Source organism: Halichoeres trimaculatus, unplaced genomic scaffold, assembly GCF_033239565.1.
Source record: "Halichoeres trimaculatus isolate MK-OKI-2021-1 unplaced genomic scaffold, fHalTri1.1 fHalTri1_scaffold_19, whole genome shotgun sequence".
In the NCBI taxonomy this organism is placed as follows: Eukaryota; Metazoa; Chordata; class Actinopteri; order Labriformes; family Labridae; genus Halichoeres; species Halichoeres trimaculatus.
The window spans coordinates 11,534,372-11,548,698 of NW_027437197.1; the positions used below are offsets into that span (position 1 = coordinate 11,534,372).

General features: G+C 39.7%; 1 protein-coding gene across 4 annotated transcripts in view; it reads right to left on the bottom strand.

Moving 5' to 3' along the window:
- The window catches only part of adarb1b (adenosine deaminase RNA specific B1b), a 117,269-nt gene that overhangs the window by 73,417 nt on the left and 29,525 nt on the right, over positions 1–14,327 (bottom strand). For all 4 annotated transcript variants that reach the window (XM_074694364.1, XM_074694362.1, XM_074694363.1 and 1 more), the window contains one exon: positions 2,430–2,511. The gene's annotated coding sequence lies outside the window, so the exon portion shown is untranslated. The remainder of the gene's footprint in view (positions 1–2,429; positions 2,512–14,327) is intronic.

Here is a 14,327-nt window from a genome sequence, read left to right on the forward strand (position 1 = left end):
TTAAGGGCTCTGTGGTAGAGTGGTTTGTCACTCATTCAGAAGGTTTGGGTTTCAACCCCTGATCCCGCTGTCCACATGCCGAGTAGTCTTAAGCCGACACTTCACCCCAAACTGACCCTGGTGGTTGTGCCAGCGGTGCGTGCATGGGATTAGTTAATATTGATGTGCTCCATTCATACCAGCCTCTGCCATCTGTGTAAGAATATGTTGCGAATGGGTGACTGACATGAAATGTAATAACTAAAAACATTCCTTAAGAGAGAAAAAGGAAAAGAAAAGTGGCAAAAATAATGTATAATAAGGGAGGTTTCTTCTTAACAGACTGCTCACCATTTATCATTACACAGGTACTATTGATCAATTATATTTCAACCAACTAGGGAGTTTTAATGAAAACAATTTCAATGATTTCCCTTAATTGAAACAGTCTGTTTAACCCTTTAGTAACAGTTAACTCCAAATCCTTGTAAAAAAAAATAAGCTAACCCAGCTGACTCTCCTTACTCTATGTATCAGCTTCAGGTTTTCTAACACAGCTACAGTGTTTGTGACTTAAACAATGCCCACCTAACCCTAACCCTAACCCTTCCTGCTGATGTCTATTTTATTGATTTTTCCTAAATAAACTAGGGATGCACCGATCCAATCCTGGTATCGAGTATCGGCACCGATCCAGCCCCTAAGAGCTGAATCGGCACCGATACTCAATACCAGGATTGGAATGGTGGGAAAGGGTTGGTCCAAACTTGACACTAAGGTAAAACTATAATTTAGTCTACAGGGTTTAAAATTTTACAATCAAATAGTTATTTCTGTAAATTCTGAAGCATTTTTTAACCAAACTGCTGTTTAACACTGAAACACTTAGTTTAAATTAATACTAACTTAAGTAATTCCATATGTACTCATTTTTGTCTTTTACTCAAAACATTACAAGTCTTTTCCCACAGCAGAGCATGCAGGTTATTATATAACACTGGTATCGGGTCAGGATCATAATAGGTCAATACCCAAAGCCCAGGAAAAGGTATAGGGACTTGAAAAGTTAGATCAGTGCATCCCTAAAATGAGCAAGACAACATTAAATTGACAACCTTTCAGCCTGAGACTCCAAAAACAGTGGTGCCAGAAACCAGCTAAGGGCCATCCTGCAAGGGATAACACTAGTAATCCAAGAAAAAAAATCTTGCATTATGCATTTCTGTCTTCATCCCACATTGCTATTGTTGTAGTAATCAATCAAATTCAGCTGACTGAACCACATGTTTATTAATCATAATTAACTCTTAAGCAAAGCCAAGTGATGATACTCTTTTATCATCTCCACCTGGTAAATAACCACATCTTTTAAAATCTATGATCAATAGTCTGTAATCCAAATTTCCGTCACTTTGACATCATCAGTTATTGTTTGTATAAAGCACTGCTAATGCCATAGAGGATATTACGCAACGCTTTTCTCTGACCGAGTAGTACTCTCAGTGATGAATTAAGTGATATTCATCCTGAATGAATGAGTCACCACAACAGAATGGAACAAAGGGACATGGGTACATACTGCATTTCCTTTACAACAATGTATTTACAGGCCCTAGAATTCAGTATTGTTTCACAACAGAGCAGAGGATTTAAAATTCAAGAGAGACAGAAAGAGATGGATGGAAGGAAGTCCAGGATCCTTTGATATTTCTAAAAATAGCAGCACAGGAGAAGACGTGAACCAAATGTTCTCAGACTCTTCAGAGAACAGGGGCAGAAAACCTGCATTTATTACCTTCTATGTAAAGATGAGAACTAGAGGTGATTTGAGTGGGCATCGGGTGCACGTATAGGTTGCAATGCTGGGTTTGAAGTCTGCCTGCTACTGAATGTGAACCCTCTTTATTTCACAATGATCCGTAATGTTACTCCGTGTTTGGCTGTCAGAGATACAGGAGCAACTTGGGGGTTGATAGAGTCATGTAGCAAGAACACTGCAACGTAAGACACAATACTGAATTTCATTAACATATGAGATATCAATGACTCCCTGTCCACATGCACCTGTTGTGTTGCTCAAAAAACACTGGGAATGGATTGTCTTGCTTTGAAATGAATACAGAATGTCAAAAAAACATCTCTTGAAACCCAAAATATAACTTTATATCTTTATTTCATGACTGACTTTGATTTACCCAAGATTGTTGTTTTAAAGTTATCTATATTTCTGTCCACAAAAAGAAAGAAAACAAGCAAGAAAGAAAGACTGAATATAAAATATGATAATCTAAAAAATAATTCTGGGGACTTTTAAATGCATTTTGTATTTCTCCTATTGTATGGCATTCCTATAAATAATTTTTTTTAGTTTTTTTGTACTTTTATTCACCTGTGGTTTGGTTTGTGTGAGTTTTTGCTAAATATGTAAAACACAACAGTTCTCAATTTACCGTGTAGAATCACTGAGTAGTCAAGGGTAAAGCCGTGGTATCTGCTGATCCTTTCCTAGTCCACAGCTGGATCTCACTCCACCTGTAAGAACAGAAAAATATACAATGAATGAATGCATGTCTTATGCAGCATCAACACTGAGAAGCATGACCAAATTTTTCATCATGTTTAAAATAAATATTTATGCCTAATAGGCAGGTTAAACATACAATGTGAAACCCTCCCCTCCATGTCCCTCTTTTTATTGCCTCGTACTGCTCTCCTCTGTCGCTAAGCAGCAGCTTTCACTCCTTCGAAAAAGCTCCACTCAGAAATGTTAGCCTTTAGGGCTTCCTGACAGCATCTCTAACTCATTCTCTCAGTTGCTGCGCTTTGTGCTACAGGGTTAGCTCGCCGAACGGCAGTCTGTCGCTCTGTCAGCACACATAAAGAACCCAGATGACCCTCGTTTGTACACAGTCATTGAGTTAGGCTAGTTATTAGAGGCAAGTGGATAGCTAGATACACTCATTAAAATGGATTGGTCTGATTCAAATGGTGCTCAGAGACACACATTTTATGCAAGGTCGATACAGTTTGTCACAGACAATTGCCACAAATGAATCAAGTTATTTCAACCAAAATGATAACACATTGCTGTTTTGAGTCTTGAAATATTGGTGGATTAAGTCAAAGAATCTGTATAAATTTTGCCATCACAAATAGCTGAATACTAAAAAAAAAGAGCTTGGTTCAAAATTTAGATAGAGGCACTTTTGACTGTGCTGAAACTGAGACCTTAGTCACGCACAGCGTGTATGACTTCTTAAAAGGAGCTGACACAACTTTTTGAGGGGATGCCGCTCACGCCACCCGGAGCACCAATGAGGAGAAACCAGGCCAAGTTGACCATGGGCAGTTTGTAGGATGTCACATATGACCACAATATAAGAAGAAACCGCTGGCAAGCACCCTCCTGACCCTGCTCTGGGCAACATGACTCTAACCAGCAGCAACCACATCAATACTGCAACACAGTAGCACGTAAAAAAAGAGCAGCAGTAAATGGGCGAAGCATCCACAGAGGGGTGGGGGAAAAGAGCAGATGATGCCCAATTGTCCAATCCCATTAACTGAAAGTGATCCCACTGTTAGAGGCACAAAAAGAGGGGGGGTCTTCTGAACTCCAAAATATAGAGGTGACACTCGTATGGACCCCACCCGACTCAAAGACTTACACACAAATAAAAAAAGATGTGAATCCCCAGCTGCCTAATGAAAGGCAGAGACTCAACAGTGACAAACAGAGGAAGACTAAAAAAGAGGTCAGAGCACCTAGGGTGTTTTGCCAGTGGCACATACAGTTCTGATTCATATGAGAAATCAAAAAACTAAGTACAAGTGTGCAGTGAACATCCAATAAAAAGGGAGTCCTTCTGATTGCCAAAAACAAGGCTTTTAATTGGCAAAGTGCTGAAAATCCCCAAGTAGAGCGTACACTTAAACTTGGATGAGTGCGTGAGCTTGAGTCTCTCGAAAGTAATTAAAATATGGGGCAGACTCAGCCCCCCCGTCTATAGAAATGGTAGCCTTGCTTGCATGCTGTCCATCCTATCCATTTGTCATTGAAGGGGCTTGTTATAGCCTGGTTTGTAACGATGAACTGAAATGTGATGAAAAATAGGGAAATAAATATATAACTATTTAAAAAAATTGGGGGGGGGGGGGCTTTATTACATGTTTTTTAATTACATTTTGGGTTGTTGTTAAATACCAGGCTGAGCTGACCATTATCCATTTTGGCTAATGCAACTTATGCCACCCCATTTCAAAAATACTGAAATTTCCCTTTATACATTCTGGGGTTAAACCACAACATGCACTGCAATAAAGCAGACCCCTCAAAAACTCATCTCATCCCTTTAAAAGGCTTGTGGGGTGAATGCTGCACACCATATGGTATCTGCATGGACATATGGACAACGTGGTTGAAAAAACTCCACACCCATCGATGTCCTGTGGATAAGTGTGTGTGTGTGCGTGTCTTCATTATCTGTATTCAAGACATCCACAGAGGTGCTATGGTGACTCCTTGAAATGCCACAAGGATCTTACACAGAAGTCACCTTCCAGAAAGTTAGCTATGATTAACATATTCTTCCATGCAACATATGCATGTACACATTACTTGATATGCATGAAGTGCAGCCTGCATCAAAATCAAGAGGAGAAAAGGTGACATTTAAATCGTACCACTGCAAAGTGCTGACACACAGTGGGTCAGTTCTGTAGTTTTATAACTTGAGACATTCTTATAAATGATAAATCTGAACACCTCCTCTTCACTTAGCTTCATGTTATGCCTGCTGAATACTAACCTAAAATCAAACACCACCCTCGCTCCTGCTCTTCATATCTGGTATTGCGTATCGAAGCTGCATCTGGCCCACAACTTTCAGGGCTGATGTAATGTTGAAACAACCGAGTTCCAATACATGAAAAATGTCCTTGAAATGGCCTTCCTACATCAACTAACCAAACATGGCATTGGAATTTAATCACTTTTATCAACACTTCACAGCTCTATGGTGATACAACATGAGAGCTGGAATGTTTGACAGACAGATAATAACAGAGTAATGACAGAAAAGCAGAGTGTAAAGGAGCTTTGGCTGCTTTTTTGGCTTATAAAAAGTAAGATATGTTACATAAGCCAGCTGTGAGTTTCTATGACTCACCTTGTGTTTTCTCTCCCTTGCTGTGTTATCAAGTAACGCAGCAGAAGAGGGGGACAGGCTACGCTAACACTTATGCAGCCTCTTCTCTCAGGATGCTACAGCTAATTTAGCGTGAGTGAATACATTGCTTTGACTTTAAGAACATTCCCAGCCACAGCTTCTCTCTGCTGTAGGGATTCTATCGTGCCTCCTCCGCTAACTATCAAGAACAGACAAAAAGGAAAGGGAGGAATAGCAGTGACAGCGGAGGTTGAAGGTTGCCCGCTCTGGTGCTATGAGAATGTCTGGAGTAAAACACAACTGTGCAACAAAATGAAATCTCATTATTACGCTGCATCAAGAAGCTTTATTTCGCTGAAAATGATGGGGAATATCTTGCACCACAGATTTGACCCTTATTTCCCCCCAGCAGAAGCAAAAAAAAACTGCGTTATGCTCCTTTTCTTGACAGTTGTTTCCACTCTGATGCTAAGTCTGCAACAAAATCCTCCGCAGCTGCAAGTCTTAGTGAATCCAGCTACCTCCGCATTCCTTCCAGCTACCTCTGCAGATCCATGAGAGCAATCAAACACCGTGGCAGATGTCAATTGTGATACTTTAAAGACAACTGGTGAGCAATTTGATGCTAATGAAGTAGGAGAGGAATGCTGAGGTTTGCTGATTCTTAAATGAACCTTTTCACGTCATGTTGCTTCTTCATTTGTGAGACCTGAAGACAAAACTGTTTGCAAATGCAGACTGCTGTTAATAGAGCTCGCCTCCAGCTAATCCAAACTTTAAACAGCGCAATTAACCCCGATTCCAGGGGGGGAGAAGAAGTTCACTCACATTTCTGACATCAAACTTTTTTTCTCCCGGTGGCAGGAACTCAAAGCAGTGTTCAATGATAGGCTCTCCCCTCCTACAGCTAGTCATTTAGATACACTGTTGCTACAAATAAGAAAACACGGCTGCAATTGAGGCTCACTAATAGGTTCATTAGACTAGGCATCCTTACATCATTCTCATACTAAGGTTAACTCTCTCTTTTAAGGTCAGATTACCAAACACAAAAATCAGACTTTCACATCCAAAGTTGCACATTTGCAGAAAAGTTTGAAGATAAACTGATAAAAATGCAGTCAGCGTTGCATTTCTCTCTTGTGACCGTCCTCTGACAGTACAGTTCAGTGAAGGAGGACTCAGAGCATCTCTGTGGTCCTCGAAGTATTATCCTCAAATTCATTCAAATGCATACAGTGATCCTTGTTTTTTAAGTTTTCTCAGAACATGTTTTCCCCTTCACAAGCACAGAGCTTTGAAATCAAGGCAATCAGATGAGACCTGTAATTATGTTTCATTTACTGGGAAAAAAAACTCAATCACCAACTGAACCCTGACAGAAAGCTTTTTCAAAATGCTGCCTTCATTTGTCCTGCTTTGAAATCTCCTCCACAGATGTTGATGAGTTTGACAACCTCAATAAACAAACTCCAAACCACAACAAGTCTACTTATTTAAATAAGTGATCCTATCTTTTAATTTTCTTTGCGGAGTAGGCCATACTTCCTCAGGTGGAGCTGACAGACCAGATGATGCTGTGATAGTTGTAGATGACTGCAATAAACTCCAGCACAGTTCAGCATCTTATGCAGATGGGGTAACAGCTGACGGCTTTTGGAGCCTTTTGCCTGCCTAAAAAAAGGCTTCGCTTCTGAAACAAACTGAAGTCAGGGATTAGGATGGAAGTCACATACAGAGGGAGTTTGTGATGAAGAGGGGAGTGACTCATTCTCACTTCTTTAATTTTCTGCTACAAAATATATTCTCCTTTTACTCAGGAATTAAAAATAGTCATCCAATGGAGTTGTGAGTTGAATCCACAGTAGCAAAAAGTCGTAATGTTCCAAGTATGCAGCCTGAAGTAAACATGATCAAAGCTTACCTGTCAATGTCTAACACAACATTAAGGCATAACTGATGCAACACTTGTTTGAAAGGTGACATCTCAGTCACTAAGACACTTCAAGACAAGGCATTAATGTGTGTTGCTTTAAGACTGAAGTATGTATCAAATGAAAAAGTTATATTGATCTTGGATGCATGTTTCCTGTCAGTACATCAGCATCATTCCAGCCCCTATCCTGTTTCTTTGTCCCTTGCTCACATCCATTCTTTTTCTTTCTACACTTCCCATTTTCTTGCTTGCTCAAAATAAAATGTTTTGACTCCTTGACACCTCTGTTGACAGCTTTGTGCACCTTGCCAGCGCACAAGGCAGCAAAAGAAGCACTTCAGCCCAACCCGCTCAAGGAGCCACTGCAGGTTCAGCTGATCCTTGACTTAGTGCCAGAGGGAGGCATCTGAACTATTTTGGGCAGAGGTGCAAGAAGTGAGGCTGAGCTGAAGTAGGTTTTTTTTTTCTCTACAAGTGTCAAGAAGAAACTACATAATATGTCCACAATGGACGACAGTGAATCATTGATTCATTGAATCCACTTGTTGATATTTTTCCACCCCTGCTTGTACTATCATCTTTCAATAACAAGAAATGGTCACATAAGGCCACTGTTCAGCAAATTTATTGTGGTTAGCTTGGAAATAGATCTAAAAAAAAGAGTGCAAAGTGTGTAAACTGTTGATACATCCCCCTGGCATCACCTGTTGTCAGGTCTTGTAAAATACTGTTAGAACATCAAACACAACATTCCCTCAGTGAAGCACAACTGTTAATTATGCACCCAGCGGTACTCAATATATAAGAACAGCCCTTGATATTGCTGCAAAAGGCTAAATGTCAGTCGCCAGAGGAAAACAGAGAGTCTTCATAAATAATTGTCACCCCATCAAGAGAAATTATGTCTAAGAGCCACTTTGCATAACACAGCCTGACACTGGATATACACACAAATGCACAGACACATGAGTCCAATCAACCCCTCTGGCATTAGCACACAGTATAGATTATGAGTCACAACCACTCATTAGCAGAGGACTGAACAGGGCGGCTGCATTAAAAGAGGTCATTCCTGGTTGACTGACTCCATCACATACATCGTGATCTCAAGGTGTCACCCCCGGCAACAGTGTGACTGTATCTGTGCGTGCACATGTTCGTAATTGTTGACTACTAATGGCATTGACAGAAGCTGTGTATTTAGCTTCTAGCCAAGGCCATAACATGCAAAAATGTGTTGATATCAGTGGTTGGATATGTGCTGTGATTTAACCCGTCTGTGTCTATCAGATGGCTTTTAATCTATCACACTCTGACTGTCTGACTGTGAGCTACACTTTAGGCAACACAGAGCTGGAAGTGAGGCACCAACTTATTATTTCCTGCAAATCAAAAAAAAAATCACAGTTATACAGTTGCTGAGCTTAACAATTGTGTAAATTAAATGCAAGAAAGTCTATTTAAATGAAGAGCTGTGTCAGATTGTAATTTTGATGGCATACTCAGCTGATTTTTTTTTTTTGCTATAGTTATCACAGCTCACCCATCTTTCTCAATGACCAATGTATCTTATTCAATACCTTGAAATAAAGAATATTAAAAGATTTAATTTTATTTCACAGCCTCTGCAAAAATTTCAAAGTCATGCACTCATGTTTGTTAAACCCAGATCATTTTGCATCAAACCGATGGAGCACCTTATCCTACAGATCTGAAAAGCCCTTTTCAGCACAGAAAAAAATATGTGGGTCACCTGATGTGCACCTCTTTCCAAACTATGCATTGAAATGACATGAACCACAAAACCAGTGATTGGTCTGTTTTTTGGGGGGTGGTGGGGGGTTGAATTTGACAGGTGCTGCAGTTGCAAGCCAATGGAAAGAAGACCAACAGCAGAATGGCACAATGTTTTGGGTTGGTCGAGGATCAGCCGCACTGCTCAGGATGTTCAGGATGGTCCATGCTATCGATTTGGGATATTGCCCCCAGTCTCAGGTAGGATCTGGTCCTCCTAATGTAATTACTCAAAACAAAAACTGTGGTCTAAGAGAGAAGCCAAAGGATTTCAAGTGAATCTCCAGGTTTATAAAGGTGCATCTTTACAATTTACATTCACCGTTTACCCTGGAAGCCATGCCACTCACATGGCTTTACCCATTACCACTCAATCCCAGGGAAAAGAATTTAACTAAAGAATCCTCACCACCACCAACATTGGCGCGTTTCTGATTAGCATGGTTTACAAGTTTAAATACGACACATGGGTTCAGTTAGTCAACATCCTCTGTGGCCTGGAGGGTTTAGCACTCACTCTTCCTGCAACAGGACCTCATGTAAACACTGACAAATGAGGTCTTGACCCAGATCAAATACATAACAGACCAATAAGGTTCAGATCTGGGATCAATCTAGTAGAATATCTGAGATTACCTTAACCCTGTGATTACCAAGCAAAAGATAAACACCAAGTAATTTAATCATTTCATCAGTCCATTAGTACTGATGTTAAAATTTGCATATTCAGAATGACTTTATTTACCTTAAGGCTGGCTCAAGTCTGATCTCTCCTTCAGGACAAAACAAACATGTCAAATGTTTGAGTACTAAACCCCATCTATAATCTATGATGTCACTTTTTCCAGATGACAAAATACTCCAGAGAGAACATTACTCATGTCACTTTGACAACCCATCAAACTTTATGTCATGAGAGGAGCGAACCAAATGTCCTCGCCTAGAAATTTCAGGAGTTAAAGAGAACTTAGTGCTGAAAAGGTGAGTTAACCTTTGAAGAAATGTAAAAAAAAAAAAAAAAAAGATGTTGCACAGGGAGCAAAGAGATGATTTGTTCTCAATGTGACAGCCAGAAAAAGATGGAGCATGAGTAATGGTGTATTGTTAGAAATAAGGCAACAAAATTGTGCAGTAAAGTGAGAGAACAGATGCACTCATGCAGTTAAACTACATGACTGACACATGTCTCTGTCCCTCTCTTCATTTTCCATTCTTTCTAAAAAAAAAAAAAAAGAAAAGTCTTCATTTTCAAAACCATGTTGTTAAAGCTTGATGACAAACATGCTAAAGAATATGCATCTGAATCTGTTTTACTCATCCTGTATCAAGGTTGGGGTATGTCTACTGCTGTGAACATGACCTTATAAAACTTATTGTATCCTCACACAGCCTTGAGCCACATCAACTGAAATGACGCAGGAGTTGCCTTTTTAATACATTACATTCACACTCTCCTCCAGTAACTTTTTACGCTTTATAAAACTTTAACTTTTGATGGCTTTCAAATGCCAGGAGCATCAGCTGGATTGAACTGTTTACAAAAGTTATAGGTCAGCAGAAATGTCAGAGTTGAAGTCATAGTCTTTTTTTAAACAGAACATACAGAAAATGCCAAGTCTAAAAATGAGCAACAAATAGCACTTTCTTTTTTCAAGCACAGTCGACACCATGAGGAGGATACAGGGGCTGCTGTAGGGCAGCTGAAGCTCAGTGATAGAGTGGGTCATTCCTCAAGTGGTAGTTCATTCCCAGCTCTCTCAGTTCATCCCTTGAGCACTTTACATAGAGGCTTTGCCATCATGTATAAATGTGGCAGAGACTACAGGAAGTGATTTTCTAAATACAATCCATTCACCATTTTGGACTAAGCTGTGGAACTATGGCTTGAACTGGCTGTGTGCTCTTTCAGCAGATTAGAGTCTAAAACTGCATAGCCAGCATCCCTATTTGACTATTCTTCAGGACAGTTGTGCTTTAAGCTAAATGCTAACAACACTAAGCTCACTGGTTAAAATGCCACATGTTAATCAGTGGTAAATCCAGAGGGATGGTCAGAGGTGGAAAGACAACACCATTGGACTCTGAATGGCCATCCCTTTTATTTGGACCTCTATCTTTCTTTCCTAACAGGATTAAGAAGAAGAAGAAGAACTCAATGTTGACACTGGTGTCTTAAAGCAGAATTCAGTACACACAGAAATACAACATCTTTCGGATATCTCTACAGCTCAAGTTAAGATTTTTCTCACACTGGTTTTTGGAAAACCCTTATTTCAGCATCTGTCTGAAACACCATGTTGAAACTGCCAAGTCCTTGCTCCACAAACCTCTAAAGGACAGGCTATTACTTTGAGCTAAGGGCAGACCTTAATGTTTGAGGTCCACCCCTTCAACAAGTCATGAACCAGTTAGGAGAACCTTATAGTGTGCACATAATTCATGCCACCAGTGCATAAGTTGGTGCCCAAGTTGGGTCACCCAAATCTAGGAAAAAGAAACATCCTGACAACTGAGAGAGCTGCACTCAACACAAAAGCAAGGTCAGAGTTAATGGGAATTTAATCACTAAACCTCAATTTTGGTTGGTTAATAGAGCATCACAAAAGCTAGTACAATTCATCTAAAGACTTAAAAATGTGAATCAAATGTCATGACTGTGCTTTCACCCCACAAAGGATCTATTAATAGTTAGTTAGCTTCAATTAAAAGAATCCCTCCCACATGTTTGAAACTGAAGGGGGCTAATTAGGAGACGGATTGCTCTGATTATGAAACATTTGTTCAGTAAGTCATCATACTGAAAGCCAATTGTTGTCATCTATATGAAAGGCTGGGAGCCGTGTGATAGTATAGAGCATGGTGCCAAATGAACATATGGAACCAGTAAGTGAGAAGGAGCAGGGAGCTGTGTTGTGCCGTGGCTCTGGTAACGCATGTCTGGGAGAGGGACTATTTTAAAACAGCTATCATTTACAACCCCACCCTTTTTTCTTCTTGCCAACACTGGCCACCAGTTAGAGACTGTTAGGGGCTGTTTGAAAAGGGTCCTACACCCAGTCAACAACAGACCCTTTGTCGTGGTTGTTATATAACAGCTTCAATATGATTTAAAAATGGCAGAAAGGTTAAGCTAAAAATATATGAAGGCTGTGCGCAGGTGAGATTATAACCTGTGCATGCCGGCCACCCATGAGGCATGCCCCAGGCGAGCTAAGGGCTGGTAATGAATAATGCAAAAGATTTACAAAAATAAACGTGTTCAGGATGGAAGGGCTGGGGGGAGGGCGGTGAAGCTAAAAACACAAATGGCAACAAACGGGAGGAGCTGATCGGTTTGATGTAGATTTAATGAGAGATTTAAGCCTGCAGATATTTCATGCATGTGTCCACTTTCAGACTCTGCAGAACTCTCACCGAGATAATTCCCTTAAAGCAAGTGTAATGCTGGCGATTTCCCTGAGCCATCAGTTTTCCCCCCTCCCTCTCTTTCTCTCCTCTTTCTTCCTTTCTCATTCATTTCATCAGCTTCTTCCTAATCTTCCCTGGGCTGTCGACCTCACAAAGACAGAGGACACACTCAACCATTCAGCCGTAGCTGCTCATTCACATGGGAGAGAAAGCTCTCCTTGTTCCGTGTGCTTAACTGTTTGCTACTGTCTGTGTGTATGTGCATTTTTTAATAGTGTTATTTGCGGCATGGTATGCAGTCACAAGCTGCTAAGGGAAGATTTTCTACATCCAATCTATCATGCTACTGAATGACAATACTGCAGCTGAGTGGGGTACTCCACTCAGCTTTATTTTGATGCACATGAATGGGGAGTCAGTGATTCAGCACTGAGTGTTGATGATTCAATAGCTTAAAGGGGAATGTCACCCACTTTCCAATGAAAATGTGTTGGCTCCAACCCCCCTAGCGACTGGCAGGCTTCGGTTAGAGCGGGTCACATGTTTTACCTTGGACGGTTATGTGTCATGCTCCATTTTCAAAGTACAGTACGAGATCAAAGGGGGATATGAGGATAACGTGCGAACTAACATCTCTTTCACCCCTATCAAAACTGACCTCGCTTGGATTACAGTTTGCATAATCCTACTTAAAGTGTCAAATAAAATATCCGAGCCTTCATAGGTTTAAACAAGAATAAAAACCAAACGATAAAAAACAAAATATAATACCACCACCACCAAAATAAACTCTCATTGGCAAAATCCTTCCTTGCATTCCTTACCTGACAGGAAACAGGCCGACAAATAGTTGCAGCGTTTTTATTTTTTGTCACAGAATGCTGAGGCTTTCTCTTTCTGTACTAAAGTCACCAAATTATGTACACATGCAGGGTTAAACCATTCTGGAAACACACAAGTGGTCTAAATGTCCAGAGATAACTCTTATATGATGATACTTTTTTTTAAAATAAGACTTTAAAAAGTGTAAGTTAAAGATTAACATGCAAATTTTTTATAACATATAACTATTTTTTTAAGGGTGTAAAGGTTCTAAAAAATACTCCAAGAATTGTTTTCAAATAAGAAAAAATATAAATGTAGCCACTAAAGTTGCCCAATATAATGCTGATCATTACATTTTTGATGTATGTGAAACAAAGTGACACTGCAAGGCATGAGATGAAACATCATGCTGATTGACAGCGGGAGTGGACCACCTTGTATGCAAGTAAACTGTGAACAGTACAAATAGCTCTCTTGCTTTTACTGGTTATTTTGGCTTTTGGTCTAGGGGCAGGCCTCATTATATAAAGCGGCAACACAGAGTGTTTACTTTCAGTGGTGACACCTGCAGCCAAATTACAGTGGGTTGTCTCTTAATTAGAGGTGACTATCACAGGGCAGGTTGCCTTGTTACAACGGGTTGAGTGACCCTTCTTTTTACAATTTTTCACTGATCATCTAGGTTTCTTCCTGTTTGTGTTTCTACTTTTCTGAGCAGATTTCAGAGGTCTGCATCAAGTGTGAAAAAAAAAATATAAGAGGGGTTTGATTTACTTGTGATCACAAGATTTAGTCTTAAATGACCCAAAAATTTGTGATTACATATTTTTACAAAGCATTTCTTCTGTTTTTTTTTTTTTTTAATATAGCAATATATCTCATAGGAAGCAAATATATAATAGACCCCTAATCAAATCACAGTTACTCTGAATGTCAATAAATGAGCATATCTCATGAACTGTGTAGGGATAGTGAGAATAACTCATCAATGTAACCTTTAAATAAAATGTCCTCACTTTTAATTACTAGCGACATTCTTATAAGGTAAATCACCCCTTACCTTTTTTGTAATCTAAGACTTTAGAAAATAACTTCAGTATCAGTAAAAGATCACAGTGATGGGCTGTTCTTATCGTAGTATTTTGAAACAGCTTCAGAGTCTTCTTTTCCTTATTTTTTTCTCAAACAACAAAGGTCTCTTGTTTCAGATTTTTTTT